This window comes from Canis lupus, chromosome 10 (genome assembly GCF_011100685.1).
Source record: "Canis lupus familiaris isolate Mischka breed German Shepherd chromosome 10, alternate assembly UU_Cfam_GSD_1.0, whole genome shotgun sequence".
In the NCBI taxonomy this organism is placed as follows: Eukaryota; Metazoa; Chordata; class Mammalia; order Carnivora; family Canidae; genus Canis; species Canis lupus.
The window spans coordinates 59,361,627-59,377,952 of record NC_049231.1 but is presented as its reverse complement, the minus strand read 5'-3'; positions in this window follow the sequence as shown (position 1 = coordinate 59,377,952).

Here is a 16,326-nt window from a genome sequence, read left to right as displayed (position 1 = left end):
AGTGAGAGAGAGAGAGAGGAAGGAGAGAGAGAGAAACACTAATCTTCATGAATGAGCCTATTTTCAGAATGTATCTCAAGCCCTAGAATTCCAAAGCAATTACAGTTCAAAGGGATTCCTTGATTAACCAAAGGATTTCCGAGGGTAATTTTAGATTGTCTCGCATTAAAAATAGTTTGATTTACTTACCATTTAGGACTATCTCCTGGACCTATTGAAGTAAATCTATAGTCCTGTGAACCTTTATTGAGACGCTGCTTACTATGATATCAAAAAGCTTTGTATAATCTTAATTCTCCCACCGCGTCTTCCTATGATACTGCAATATAACATTCCAGAGAAAATCTAGTTGCCAATGAAAGGAATATCTGATTAAATTCTCATAGGGGTATCTGGAGGTAGTAACTTCAAACAGTACTTCAATTAGACCTATTATACCAGCAAAAAGTAAAACATGGCACTGACATCTAATGTTATGGACCATTTTTAGAGTTTGCAAGAAATTCATGAGAGCCTGCTTTCCTAACCATGATTTGGATGGCACTTTCCTGGGATTCTTTTTTTTTTTTTTTTTTTTTTAAGATTCTATTTATTTCTTTATTTGAGAAAGAGAGAGAGAGAATGGGGAGGGGCAGAGCAGAGGGAGAGGGACAAGCAGACTCCATGCTGAGCAAGGAGCTTGATGTGGAGCTTGATCTCATGACCCTGAGATTATGACCCAAGCCAAAATCAAGAGTTGGATGTTTAACTGACAGAGCCACCCAAGCACCCCCTCTGAGATTATTCTTAATCCGTTTCTTAAATTAGAGGTCTTAATCTTTCATCTATTTTTTTTTTTTTTAGAGTTGTTGAAATGGGAAGGAAGGAGTTGGGTGTGTGTTCGATATTCTAGTTTGATCAGGAAGTCAAATGAAATAAATTATAACAACTATTTTTCTCTTACTTATAGTTCAGTTGAATAAACACATAGGAATATACATGGAAGCAAAAATACCTTGGGGATACCAAGCTAACTCTATCAATTTCTTGGAGTCTTTGCTGACTCCTACAGTAGACTGGTAGTCTCCCTAGAGATCGATCACTCTTTTCCAAGGCTTCCTTTATTCTTGAGAAATAGATATGGGGTAGAACCTTCTAAGAGGTCAATAGGATCATGAGAGTCAGTGAATAGGAAAGCTTAAACTTTTAAAAACTTTTCCTATTATTTATTTTATTAATTTCCTTGGAGAGCAAATTATAGATATTGCTTCCCAGTATCTGTATAATACCTGAGGTAAATCTGAACACTATTTAATTAGCAAGTATTTATTGAACCTTGTATGTCCTTAACCTTTTCTAGAGTTTTGCAGAGTAATTTATGCACTACAAGTTGAATACTTTGAAAGTGTATAATGTGATGACCTCTGTATGATAAAATTATAGAAATTGCAAATTAATATATAGAACAAAAAGTAGATCTACAGTTGCCCAGGACAGGGGCGGGGCAGAAGGAAGAACTGACTATAATGGATGGAAATGGAAATGTCCTTTATCATGGTTGTTGTGACAGTTTCACAGGCATTGTAGGTTTTTCATCAAGAACTTTTGAAAACTTTGTATTTATTATTAATAGTATTAATTAATAATATTAATTATTTATCGGTATTATTATCAATAAAAAACTCAAAGAGGATAATGGAACTGAGCCCAATCTGAAAACTACTTAAATATGGATTGAATGTATCCATTTTATTAAATTGATTTTTTCTAGAAAGCTCAATGTAAATACTTTGCATAATTCAAAAATTAGACTATGTATAAGAAAGGCTACAAGTCATATAGAAAAATACTATTAAAAACCTCATAAATGTGACAAGATTCTGGGATGCTTCACTGGGATCAGTGATTACATCATCCTTGTGGATATGGGAACTTTTGCTTTGGAAGTAAAGGAGAAGCTACATTATTCTAACTTTAAAGAGAAAAGTAACCAATGACTTTGCCTCTATAACACACCTTCGATGATAACTGTCCAGTATTGATAAATCCAGTTCCTTTACTTTCTGTCATTTTTACCTTCTACTTTGAATGTAACTTTTTTTTTTGGAGAAAATTTGTATTTTATTATGATTATCCCACACAACTGTGCATATAGTGGGCACTAGCACATTCTAAATACATAAATATGATACATTTGGTTTATGATGTAAACCATGTTTCAATGAGAGTTCTAATTAATCTGACAAGAATGGATTTGGGTGAACATTATGTCTTTCTGGAACTGCCACGTATAGAATTACACCATGTACTCTCTCTTCCGTATTCCTACACTCTACCAAACTGAATCTCAAATTCTTCATTTATACTTATAGACTGATTACTAGTAATACATTTTAGAACTGTTTCCTCTGCATGGCATTTACATTTTAATAAGGTTGTAGTACAAAAACTGAAGGCCTGAAGCTCAGAAAAGAGAATTTAATGTCTCAGTTAATGGATGGAGGAGGATTTCAGGACCCATAAAGACATTTCTAATGCCCTCATTTTCAAGCATGATGCTGTTACAGGATGTGTATTGTATAGGTATTCAGTGTCCAAGAGATCTTGAAGAAAAATTCAATAGACAACTGGTACCATGTGTTCCTATTTTTGGAAGAAGTATATTATAGGACTTCAAGCACCTGTATAATAAGTTAAATGGCAGCATAGGTAAGCGACTCATTTTTCTTACAACCTGACTTCTTAGGCTAAGTGCTTCCCAGTATCTGTATAATACCTGAGGTATATCTGAACACTATTTAATTAGCAAGTATTTATTGAACCTTTGTATGTCCTTATTAACCTTTTCTAGAAGATATATGAGATATAGCTGTTGCCCTTATAAATTTTATAATGGCAAAAATGAAAGAAAATTCAGTAATGAGCTGCATAGAATTTAAGGGAGTTCAAATGGCTGGTAAAGACAAACTCATTTTGGAAGGTAGCATTTCCTGAACATTTGAAGAACAGACATATTTTGTAATAGCCTGAAACAACAGAAAATCGGGGAAGTTGAAGTGTCAAAATACAGGAGAGGAAAGAATACTGTCCTGGAAATTGCTGTTCTCACGTTTGTTCTGAGGCTAGTCTCAAACATACTTTGAAATGCTCTCCTTTCAGGAGTGAGTGGCCTAAGTTTATGGACTTTATTTTTGGCATTAACTTTTCATTTCTGTTAGCAGCATGCTATGGAAAGAAGTCCCAACACCAGCAGCTTGGGTATCATCTAGGACTGTGTTAGAAATGCAGATTGTCAGGACCCAGTCCAGCTTTACTAGATCAGAACCTGCACTTCAACAAGATCCCTGGTGACTCATGTGCACAGTAAATTTTAAGAACTACTACTCTAGAAAACTGTTGCCACATCCTCAGAATCACTTAGGGAGCTGTAAAAATCCTGATGCTCAAGCCACACTCCATATCCATTAAGTCAAAATGTGATGAATGGATATCTGAGCATTACAATTGTTTTATAAAGTTGCCCAAGTAGTACCAGTGTGTGCACGGGTTGAGCATCAGTCTGAGATACTGCCACATAGCACTTGGAGCAGCAGCAGGTAGAATGTAAGAGTATCTCTCAATACTTTATAAATTCTGATTACCTAACTTGCTTTACAAATTCTCATTGAATGCACACCAAGTATTAGCATATTCTTTTAATCTGTGTGTAAAAATTTAATTAGGCATCATTTGAGCAGCTGCTTTTGAGACTGGCTTTTCCTTTCTCAACATTTTTCTTTAGACAGGTTTGGCTGTGTAAAATATTAAACATTGAAGTTTTTTGGTTCCCATAAGGAATATGCAGTAACAACACTTGATCAAAGATAAATAAGATGAAATAAAATAAGATAATACTGTAAAAGAAACATATTCTTTCTACGTGAGAATTCATCTGAAATTCCCTTTTGTTAGGGCAACTTCCCTCATGAATAAGATTTTTATCTTTTAAAATAATTATTTCTTTTTTGTAATCCTTGAACCATAAATAGGAAAATATAATTTAATCATTCAGAGTGATAGAAATAACCATTTAAAAAATGTTAGGTATTCAGAACAACAAAATGTTAGAGGTTAGACACTTGGGTAAATCAAAGACAATCAATATGTTGAAAAAACTTAATACACCCTTTTTGTCTTTTCCTATGAAACTTATAGAAGAAGCTTATGAATCCAAATTTGAATTAGAACTAACAGAATTAAGTCTTCATTTTTCTACATAATGTTGATGCAAATGATTTTTGTGGTTTCACCTACATGCATGCTTATGTTATTCTACAATAATTTAAGTATAGAAACCAATTTAAGTATATAATGTAGCATGACAACTTTGGAAATCAGATCCCCTGACCAGGATTTGTTATTACTATCTATCTATCTATCTATCTATCTATCTATCTATCTATCTATCTATCTATTTATTTATTTATTTATTTCATGCCAAAGTGTTTACTTTTAAATGATTATCAGTACACCAAGTAATAACATGTAACAAGTTCTTGAATTCTATCATCTAATAATTTTGATTAAGAGAAAATAAAAGCAGCCCAAACAATTATACTAGTATTTGCTGTTCTGTCCCTTAGCCAGAAAGGACTATTTTAAGGCTGGCTGCTGCTTCACACAGGTCACAAATAGCTATTTACTACTTTTTCATAGATAAAGCCCCTGACCTTCAAGAAAGCCTTAGGGAAAAAAAATATTCAATCCCTTTCTTTCTTTAAACAAAAAAAAAATTATTTTAACTACATCTAAGAAAGAAAAAGTACCGATATATATGTTGCTTGAGCTAAAAAGCATAGGAAAACAGAACATATGCACATTAGATTTCTAAGAAATAATGAGGTAAAAGGAGAAAATCTTTGGATAAGCTCTACGTTTGTACAAAGAAGCTCGATATCTCTACTCAAGCTGGATATCTCTACTCAAAAGAATGATGTTGAACACCAACCTCGTACTATACCTGTAAAAATTACCTCAAAATGGATCACAGACCTACATGTAAGAGTTAAATAAAACTATAAAACTCTTAGAAGAAAGTAGAAAAGTAAATCTTTATGACCCTAGTTTAAGCAGTAGTTTCTTATTTATGAACACCACAATCACAAGTAACAAAATAAACAAATGCACAAATTGAACTTCATCATAATTGAAAATATTTTGATTCAAGAAGCACCATCAAGCAGAGTGAAAAGACAACTTACAGATAGGGGAAAATATTTGCAAATCATATATCTGATAAGGGGCTGGTATCCAGAATATAGCAAGAGTCTTTATAACTCCACAATAACGAGACGAATGACCTGATTAAAAAATGGGTGATTTTTTGTTCTGTTTTTGCCTAAAATTTCCCCCCAGTTTTATTGAGATCTGTCTGATACAAAACAGTCTGGAAGTTCAAAGTACAATGTGATGATTTGATGCACTTATATATTACAAAATGATTATCATTTTAGTGTTAGTTAACGCTTTCATCATTTCACATAATTACTTCTTTTTTTGTGAGAACATTTAAGATCTGATTTCTTAGCCAGCTTTCAAGGGTATAATACAGTAATGTTATCTATAATCACCATGTTGTACATTATATCCCCAGAACTTCATCTGAAATCTGAACCTTTTGACTAGCATCTCTCCTTTTCCTAGTTCCTGGTAACCACCATTCTACCTGCTGTTTTTATTCATTTGGTTGTTTTAAATTCCACAGACAAGTGATATCATATGGTATTTACCTTTCTCTGTCTGACTTATTTCACTTAGTGTAATATCCTCAGGGTCCATCCATGTTGTCACAAATGATAGCCTTTCCCTCTTTCTCATGTTTGAATAATATTCCATTGTTTATATACCACCTCTTCTTTATCCATTTATCTATCTGTACATGGGCACTTGGGTTGTTTCAGTGTCCTATCATGAATAACAACCTCCTCAAGATCTTAATTTCATTTCCTTTGAATATATACTTAGAAGTGGTATTGCTGGATCATATGGTAGTTCTATTTTTAATTTTCCTCAATTTTATTGAAATACTGACATATAACATTGTATTAGTTTAAGGTGCACAACATAATGGTTTGATATATGCATATATCATGAAATGATTACTGCAATATGTTCAGTTAACATCTGTCATCTCACAGTTACAATTTTTTTTCTTGTGATGAAAATTTTTAGCATCTACTCCCTTAATCCATCTGCAAGTATACAATACAGTATTGTTAACTATAGTCACCATGCTGTACATTTCATCCCCAGGACCTAGATATCTTTTTTAATTTTTTTTTTTAATTTTTATTTATTTATGATAGTCACAGAGAGAGAGAGAGAGAGAGGCAGAGACACAGGCAGAGGGAGAAGCAGGCTCCATGCACCGGGAGCCTGATGTGGGATTCGATCCTGGGTCTCCAGGATCGCGCCCTGGGCCAAAGGCAGGCGCCAAACCGCTGCGCCACCCAGGGATCCCAGGACCTAGATATCTTAAAATTGGAAGTTTGTACCTTTTGACAACCTTCACCCGTTTTGCCCACTTCCCCACCCCCTGCCTTTGGCAACTTCCAATCTATTCTCTGTATGTATGTGTTCGTTTTTGTTTAGATTTCACATGTAAATGAGATCATACAGTATTTGTCTTTCTCTGACTTATTTCACTGAGTGTGATGCCCTCAAGATTTATCCCTATGGATACACAAATGGCAGGATTTCCTTCTTACTCATTTCCTTCTTTCCTATATATACTTTTTCTTAGGATATATATAAGGACCTACCTTATATATAAAATATCTATATTATAGGAAATATATGTAAATATATATTTATAGAAATATATTTCCTCCATATATATGTGTCTATATATATGTCTGACATCAAATATATATGTGTTAGCTATTGTAAGTAGTGCTTCAGTGAACATGGGGGAGTACGGATATCGGGTTTTTTTTTTTTAGAATTTTATTTATTTATTCATGAGAGACACAGAGACATAGTCAGAGGGAGAAGCAGACTCCCTGTGAGAAGCTTGATGCCAGACTTGATCCTAGGACCCCGGGATCATGACCTTAGCCAAAGGCAGATGCTCAACCACTGAGCCACTCAGGTGCCCCCAGATATCGTTTTTTTTTAAAAAAACTATTTATTTATTTATTTATTTATTTTTTAATAAAGGGGGTGAGGAGCAGAGGGAGAGGAAGAAAGAGAATCTCAAGCAGACTAGACTCACTGATGAGCATGAAGCCCGATGACAGACTTGATCTCATGAACCTCATTGACTCTGAGATTATGAACTGAGCTGAAGTCAAGAGCTGCACACTTAACCTAGTGAGCCATCCTGGCAATTTTGTTTCCTTTAGGTGTGTATCCTAAAGTAGAAGTGGAATTGCTGAATCATATGATAATTCTATTTTTTAATTTTTGTGTAAACTCTGCGTTGTTCTTCACAGTGACTACACTAATTTACATTCCCACTGACAGCACAGAAGGGTTCCCTTTCCTCCACATTCTTGTCAACACTTATTTCTTGTCCTTTTGATAATAGCCCATACAACGGCTATGAAGTGATATTTTGTGGTTTTGATTTTCCTTCCCCTGATGATCAGTTATATGGAGCATCTTTTCATGTATCTGTTAGCCATTTGTATGTCTTTGGAAAAATGGCTATTCAGGTTCTTTGCACAGTTTTTAAAATCAGAATGTTCATGTTTTTTGCTGGTGAGTTCTAGGAGTTCCTTATGTGTTTTGGATATCAACCGATTATATGATTTGCAAACATTTTCTTTTCATTCCATAGGTTGCCTTTTCATTTTGTTTATTGTTTCTTTTGCTGTGCAGAAGCTTTTTAATTAGGTCTAGTCTCGCTTCGTGATTTTTGCTTTTGTCCCTTGTGTTTTATTAAAAAAGTCATTGCTAAGAACAATGTCAAGGGAGCTTTTCCTGTCTTTTTTAATTTTAGGAATTTTACAGTTTCAGATCTTATTTTTAAATCATTAATCCATTTTGTTTATTTTTTAAGTGGTTTAAGATAGGGATCCAACTTCATTTTTCAACATGCGATTATCTAGTTAACCCAGCACCATTTGTTGAAGAGATTATCATTTGCTCATTGAGTATTCTTTGCTCCTTTGTCATATATTAAGTTGACCATATATGTGAGGTTTATTTTGGGGCTCATGATTCTGTTTTATTGGTCTGTATGTCTGTTTTTGTTCCAGTACCATACTCTTTTAATTGATATAGCTTTGCAGTATAGTTTGAAATAAGGAAATATGATGCCTTCAACTTTCTCCTTCTTTCTCAGAATTGCTTTAGCTTTCTGGATCTTTTGTGGTTCCATGCAGATTTTAGAATTTTTTCCCCTATTTCTGTGAAAAAATGCCATTGGAATTTTGATAGGGAGTTTGTTTCTCCAAAGAGAATATACAAATGGCCAACGAGCCCAAGAAAAGATGTCAACATCATTATTATTAGGGAAACCACAATGAAATATCACTTTACATCCATTAGGATGGTTTTGAAAAAAGGCAGATAGTAACAAGTGATGACAAAGCTGTGGAAAAATTGGAACCCTCATACATTGCTGGTAGAATTATAAAATGAGGCTGCCTCTTGGGAAAACAGTTTGGAAGTTTCTCAAAATATGAAACATGGAATTACCATATAATCCAACAATTCAACTTGTAGTATTTACCCAAGAGAAATGAAACATGTATCGACTCAAAAACTTCTACATACATATTCAAAGCATTTTTTGCCCCTCAATAGATGAATGCAAATGTCTGTTAACTAAAATGGATAAACAGAATGTGACTTATCAATGCAATGAAATATTATTCTGTAACGAAGTAAGTGAATAAGAGATACATGTTATAATATCAATGAACTTTGAGCACATTATGCTAATAAAAGGCATGTAGTTTCTAAGGACCACATTCATGTTACTCTGTTTATTTTTTATGTTTATTTTTAAGCAGGCTCCATGCCCATGGTGAAGCTCAATGTGGGCTTGAACTCATAACCCTGAGATCCAGACCTGGGCTGAGATCAAGAGTCAGATGCTTAACTGACTGAGCCATCCAGACGCCCACATATTACTCTGCTTATATTAAATGTCCAGAATAAACAAATTCAGAAAGTAGGTTTGTGGTTATTAGAGGCTGAGTTTAGGAGAAACTGTGTAGTGACTGCTAATAAAGTGATGGAAATATTCTAAAATTAGCCTGATTATTGTACAACTTCAGAAATATACTAGAAGCCACTTAGTTGTACACTTCGGTGATAAATATATATTTATGTAATATACAAAATGGTATATATAATCTCCGGCTACTGGTGATGTTAACTGCTCGTTTAATTGCACATTTCTCCACTGTAAGGTTACTATTTTTCCCTTTGTACTTAATAAATATCTTTTGGGGATATAAGTTTGGGATGGTGTAAATGTCCTACTTTTTTTCGTCATTATCTCACCTATTTATTTTTAACTTGCAGAGATACACATCTATATTTTTTAAGCAGCATAGGAAGTTAGACCAAAGCATGTGTGTATTCATATGTGTGTTGGTAGAGAGTGTTGAGGTATAGTTGTAAAGATATAGCAAATTAAAAACTAAGTATGTATGAATTTCCTTCTAATTAATCCTTAGTAACTTAGATTTCTTATGACTTTCACATCTGAGAAAATGAATTACAATAACTTCAACAGTGATTTTTAACACTAAAAAAATTAAAGAGAAATATAAAAGCAGAATTTAAGCTGATATTTAACTGAGTTCTGCCGGTTTTCTTTTCTTTTTTTTTCTTTTTTAAAAGTTTTATTTATTTATTCATGAGAATACACAGGGAGGAGAGAGAGAGAGAGAGGCAGAGACACAGGCAGAGAGAGAAGCAGGCTCCATGCAAGGAGCCTGACGTGGGACTTGATCCCGAGTCTCCAGGATCACGCCCTGGGCTGTAGGCGGCGCTAAACCGCTGAGCCACCAGGGCTGCCTTGCAGGTTTTCTTTATTAAAGTTTCAATATGTATGCTTCTTAAATATTGTGTGTTGTTTCTTAAGTATCCACATATACATACTGAATACTTAGCTAAGCTTATGTCATATAACTTTTAATCTGCCTGCATATGTACTTGCTGACAGGCTAAATCTTAACCACCTCAATATTTACAGAAGTACATTAGTTTGCTCATCTGATATTTTAAATGATTGGTAACTAAATATACAGCAAACCACTATCCCCAATCTGGACCTTAATGCACCTGAAAGTTTCCGTAGCAGTCAAAACATGTGGGATTGACAGGGACTGGAAGCAGAACCATCACTAAAGGCACCCATCATCCTCATTCTTCTGATTTGCTCACCCACAAAAGACTCTCATGAAGGACCCAATTTTAAGGATTTCTGGAAAGAAGATGTCCATATGGCTTCCTGTAATCTGTAAAATAAGTGGGCTAAAATTATGCTGCATTTCACAGAAGTTTTGCTGTCTTTGAGGTGAGGTTCATCCCCAGAATCCTGTCTCACTCAGAGCTTAATTCAGAGAGAATGTAACCCCTCCAAGTTCTTTTTTCTTCAGCCTGAGCTCTTTACATACTTTAAATATCCATGACCTATTAAATGAAAATATCATTTAGAAGTGATCTTCCCTCCAAGTAGATAATTGCTTAATGTTAAAACACAGTATTTCTATATACACATCTTAATGCTTTCCAAGCTTGTTACATTCCATCCCTAACAACCTTGCACCCAGATATGTCCATTGTTATGATAATGAGCATCCCACCTTATATTTATATGGGTCTCTTTCTATATCTCTACCTGTATGTTTTCCACAGTGACAATGAAGGTAAGATTCATTATCCACATTTTACTTTATTTGTCTCTATATTAGAAATTTGGAAAGTGGGATTCAGTGAAGGTATTTCTAATTATTCTGGTAGGGGATCCCTGGGTGGTGCAGCGGTTTGGCGCCTGCCTTTGGCCCAGGGCGCGATCCTGGAGACCCGGGATTGAATCCCACATCGGGCTCCCGGTGCATGGAGCCTGCTTCTCTCTCTGCCTGTGTCTCTGCCTCTCTCTCTCTCTCTCTCTCTCTCTGTGACTATCATAAATAAATAAAATAAAAAAAATTTAATTATTCTGGTAGAGAAATCCTGGTTTTGTGGATTTTTTCCCATACTTTTTCTTTTATACAATACTGTTTTCCCACCTCTTGAATGGGATGGTTTTGAAAATCCAGGAACAGGTGTTTGGGTAATTATTTTCAATGAAGTGCTATACCTGTCTTGGTACAGCATGGTACAGTGTGTGGTCCCTAATTAACTCAACTCTCAATTCTCCAGTCATGTAAGCCAAAGTTCTTAGCCATGTTTACTAAAATGTTTACTATCTTTTAATATATGTTGCATTTACACAAAAAGGTGGTAGTGGAGATGGCAAGACAGTCTTATAAAGCAAGTGGTTTCTATGAACCATAAATCCAGGCAAATGACCTCTAGATAAATGGGGTTATAAATATGTATCTGTGGTTAGAATATGTGTGATTAAGTTAACACAAATAGGCTGAACTTTGGTACTATTCTGTGGGTTGCTACTTAATATTTAATAATTCATATTTAAAACCAGTTAAAACCTTCAATAAGTTCCTGATTCTCTTCATATTTTGAACATATTTAAGGGAATACAGTCACCCTCCTCCACTTTGCTGATGTTATTGATATATTTGCCTCTTTGATGTTTGATTGATGCTTTTTGTTCAACTACCTAATGATTTTGAGCTAAAGGTAAAGTTTTACTATTTTTTGTTGTGGAGATTTAGAAAAGCTCATGCAATTCTTAGTAGTTGAAATGGTACCCTGGACTCGAAAAACAGAAAACTAATAGGTGTGCACTTTTGTCTCAAGCCCCATGCTATTCAAAATGTAGGAAAGAACAGCTGAGCTCACCTGATTGTGTTTCTTTGAAAATAATTCTTATGCCCATTTTTTTGTGGTTTAATTAGAACTGTACTTTCTTCCTGAAAGAATGTGAAGTAAGTTACCTTCAAAAATAAAAACAAAATGGAATATTCTGGGTGTCTTCAATGGATGCTGCAAGAGGGCAGGGCAGTGGATATCTTAATCTGTTATTTATTTTCAGTGCCTGACATACAGGAGGTAGTCAGTGCTTATTTGCTAAGTGAACAAATGTTTGAGTGAACGAACCTCTTTCTGATATTACACAGACCAAATTTGAGAATGGGCATTGGACACTGAGTACAGTGGGGACGTGAATCATTAAAGAAGTCATTTTGATTAATTCTACTTGATCCCATGTAATTAGGCAAGTCTGAAGATTTTACTTGATTTTAGCCATGTAATTATTTCTGAACTTCTGCTTACTGCCTACAGTGTACAAATGGCATGAGTTAATTTCTTTCTGTCACAAGATTTCTCAGGATGGTTCATAGCTGTACTCGTCATTTTTCTATAATACTTTCTAGAGTATCACATTATCTTTTGACAGACTGGTAATTAACCTACGTCTTCATTAGATAGAGAAGAAGATATATGCATTTTAAGCATTCTTAATATTGAGATGATGTATTTCTAATCAAATTGGGATCTCATATATTAGTGATGAGTATTATAGGGCTTACTAATTTCATTTACATTCATTTATCTAACAAACATTATTCATAGTTCCAGGAACCTTATTATAGCCCAAATAGTGTTTACTGAAGTATTCCAGTGACCCTTTGAAACATTATAATTTCTTGATCTATTGGAACAAGGTAGAATTCAGATTGACATAAGGCTTGCTGTTAACCTGTTTAGGGCAAAGCTTTCAGAATTTCTCAACATCTATCTTTGTTAGACAATAAGTTGGTTATTGATAAATAGCTTTTAATTGATTCACAAATACCTTCTATTTGAGGTATTTAATAAATTGCATTAGAAAGGATGAACTATGTTGTGCTGAAGAAACAAACTCAGTAGCTTAAAGTAATGGGGTAGATTATTTTATTGTTTCCAATTATTTGCTTTCCTTCCTGTCACAAGATCATACAGCCCTGTTGGTTCCCACGTGACATGCAGTGCCTCCTTGTGGGATAATGCACACCCCTACCTTTGTTGACATGAGACTAGGCCATTTGTCTTGTTTTAGAGAATGACCTGTGAATAAGTATGATATATACCACATTCAAAAACAGACACTTTAGTAGCCATTGTAAGATTCTACTTCTACTCTTGTTCTTTTCTTCATTAGTTCAAGACAGGGGTGCTTTTTAAGTCTGCATATTGGGGTGGGGAATACACGTAGAATAGACTCAGAGCTGTGACTGACCCGTGGCCGTCCTGTAACATGAGAGAGAGATAAGCATTTGTTACTGTAAACCACTATGATTTGGCAGTTGCTTGTTCCTACAGCTTTGTCTAATGAAAGGTGACCAGTGCTAGTACAAATAGGAGTTATTTCTGACTTATTCTGCACATCCATTCTACATGCTTTATGTGGTGTTTTTCATTGTCCTTCCTCAGGGACCCAATCTCACAGACATTTCACCATCAGAAACATTGCCAGTTAATGTGGCAGAAGGGAAGCAACATGATAAATCATAATTCGGCAGCTGAAGTCTTCTTGGAAGGGACTTACATCAAATTTGTTCACATTTCAATGACTAAAGCAAGTCACATGGCTTAGCTTAATTCAAGGAGGTGAAAGCAAGAGAACCAGCAAAATGAGTGAATAGTAAACTGATTACTATGCAAACGAACAATCTACAGTTTACAATCTCTTTCAGGACTGATGGAGTGTATCAGCTTCTGGTTGCAAAGAATTCAGGTCTGGCTTTGGAACATTCTCTCAGAAAAGACATTGACACACAGAACTGACGGGACTGATACAGAATACAATGAGATTGAGGAGACCAGTGAAAATTAAATTACATTTATAATTTGAATGATTCCATGACTTATAAATTGACATTTTAGGACAAAAGCTAGTATAGTCCACTAGTTTGTAATACATTTTTGTGACAATGGATATCGTCTATTTCTGCACTGTCCAGTATGGTAGCCATTACCACATGTAGCTGCTGAGCTCTTGAAATGTGGCTAGTACAAATGAGGAACTGACCTCTGCATTTTTAAATTTTAAATTAATTTAAATTTAAATAGCCACAGGTGACTATTAGATGATTCACATTTAGAAGCAAATCCGTGTCTTTGGACAAAATAGTTTCATCTGTTCTTGTTTGTCTTAGAAAAGCAACTTAGGGGATCCCTGGGTGGCGCAGCGGTTTAGTGCCTGCCTTTGGCCCAGGCCACGATCCTGGAGACCCGGGATCGAATCCCACGTCGGGCTCCCAGTGCATGGAGCCTGCTTCTCCCTCTGCCTGTGTCTCTGCCTCTCTCTCTCTCACTGTGTGCCTAAGTAAATAAAAATTTAAAAAAAAAAAAAAAAAAAAAAGAAAAGCAACTTAGAGTTTTCCCATTTTAGATTTTCCCTTTTTATGGATGCAAGATTTCTCGAAGTTCTGAGTCTGTGTACCACTGTCTTCAGAACAATCAGAAGTATACTGAGGTGATTCCATTACTTTTAAAAAAAATTTATTTATTAATTCACGAGAGACAGAGAGAGAGAGAGAGAGAGAGGCAGAGACACAGGCAGAGGGAGGAACAGGCTCCATGCAGGGAGCCTGACGTGGGACTCGATCCCGGGTCTCCAGGATCAGGCCCTGGGCTGAAGGCGGCACTAAACTGCTGAGTCACCCAGGCTGCCCCAGAGGTGATTCCATTAGATCAATGGCCAATAATGCCTTACTCTAGAGAAACATGCCCAAAAGAGCCGTATGGATTTCTGGATATGAGTCTCCTCAGAACTTTTTCTGTAATGTCAAATTAAAAGGTAGACCATAGTTATGGACTATGGATCATTTGCTTTGCTATCTCTCCCAAACTCCTGTTAGGGATATATAAACATCACTTCAAATGTTTGTATTGGATGGCTAATGGGAATCTTAGTATATCTAAAACCAAAATATTTATTTTTTTAAGATTTTATTTATTTTTTTGATGGAGAGAGAGGGCACACAATTAGGCAGAGTGGCAGGCAGAGGGAGAGGGAGAAACAGGGTCCTCACTGAGCAGAGGGCCCAATGAGAGACTTAATTCCAGGACCCTGAGATCATGACCAGAGCTGAAGGCAGATAGTTAACCAACTGAGCCCCTAAAAACAAAATCTTTATTTTTCCTTCCCAAATTTTATCTGCCCCCAGTATCACCCATCTAAAATATTTATACTCGGGGCACCTGGGTGGCTCAGTGCTTGAGCATCTTCTTTTGGCTCAGGTCATGATCCTGGGGTCCTGGAATTGAGTCCTGCATCAGGCTCCCCACGTGGAGCCTTCTTCTCCCTCTGTCTGTGTCTTTCATGAACAAATAAATAAAATCTTTAAAAATAAATAAATATATAAAATGAAATAAATTTACTCAATTGCAAATTAAAAAAAGGAGTCATTTCTAATTCAGTTTTCTCTCTACAACTATATACCATATCACAACCATATCCTCAGTAAATCCTATTCCTTAAAATAAGTACAAAATCCAAAGGTCATCATTCCCTTTACTGCTACTTCCTAAGTTGTAGCATCACTTTCTGCTTGGACTGCTATGGTGCTTGTCAATGAATCCCTTACTCCTAATGGTCTCCCTGTTACCTTGCTGTGTTTTCTCCAAGAAAATCAAAATTCTTTTAAAACATAAGACAAGGGACGCCTGGGTGGATCAGCAGTTAAGCACGTCTGCCTTTGGCTAAGGGGGTGATCCCAGGATCCTGGGATGGAGTCCCACTTTGCGGGCTCTCTGCATGGAGCCTGCTTCTCCCTCTGCCTATGTCTCTGCCTCTCTTTTTCTGTGTCTCTCATGAATAAATAAATAAAATCTTAAAAAAAAAAAGACATCTCATGACGCCCCTAAACTAACGCATAAAATGCCTATAAAGCCCTTATCATTTGGCTTCTGACTACCTCTCTCACTTTGGCTAAAAAAGGGTCTCTGCTCTTCATTGAACACATCAAACAACTTCTCACCCTTTGCACTTGCAGTGCCTTCTGCTCTGAATGCCCCCCCGCCCCGAGATCTATAAAGCTTGCTGCTTCTTTTTATTCAAGATTATGGCTCAAAAAACATTTCTTTAGAGAGGTTTTCCCTGACCACATTATCTAAAATCTCTCTGTTCTCTTTTCACTTTGGTTTAGTTTTTCCACTGATTTGTACTTGGCTTTTTTGTTTAGATTTAGTTTGTTTTAGTCAACTGTCTTCTTCCACTGGGATATAAGCACT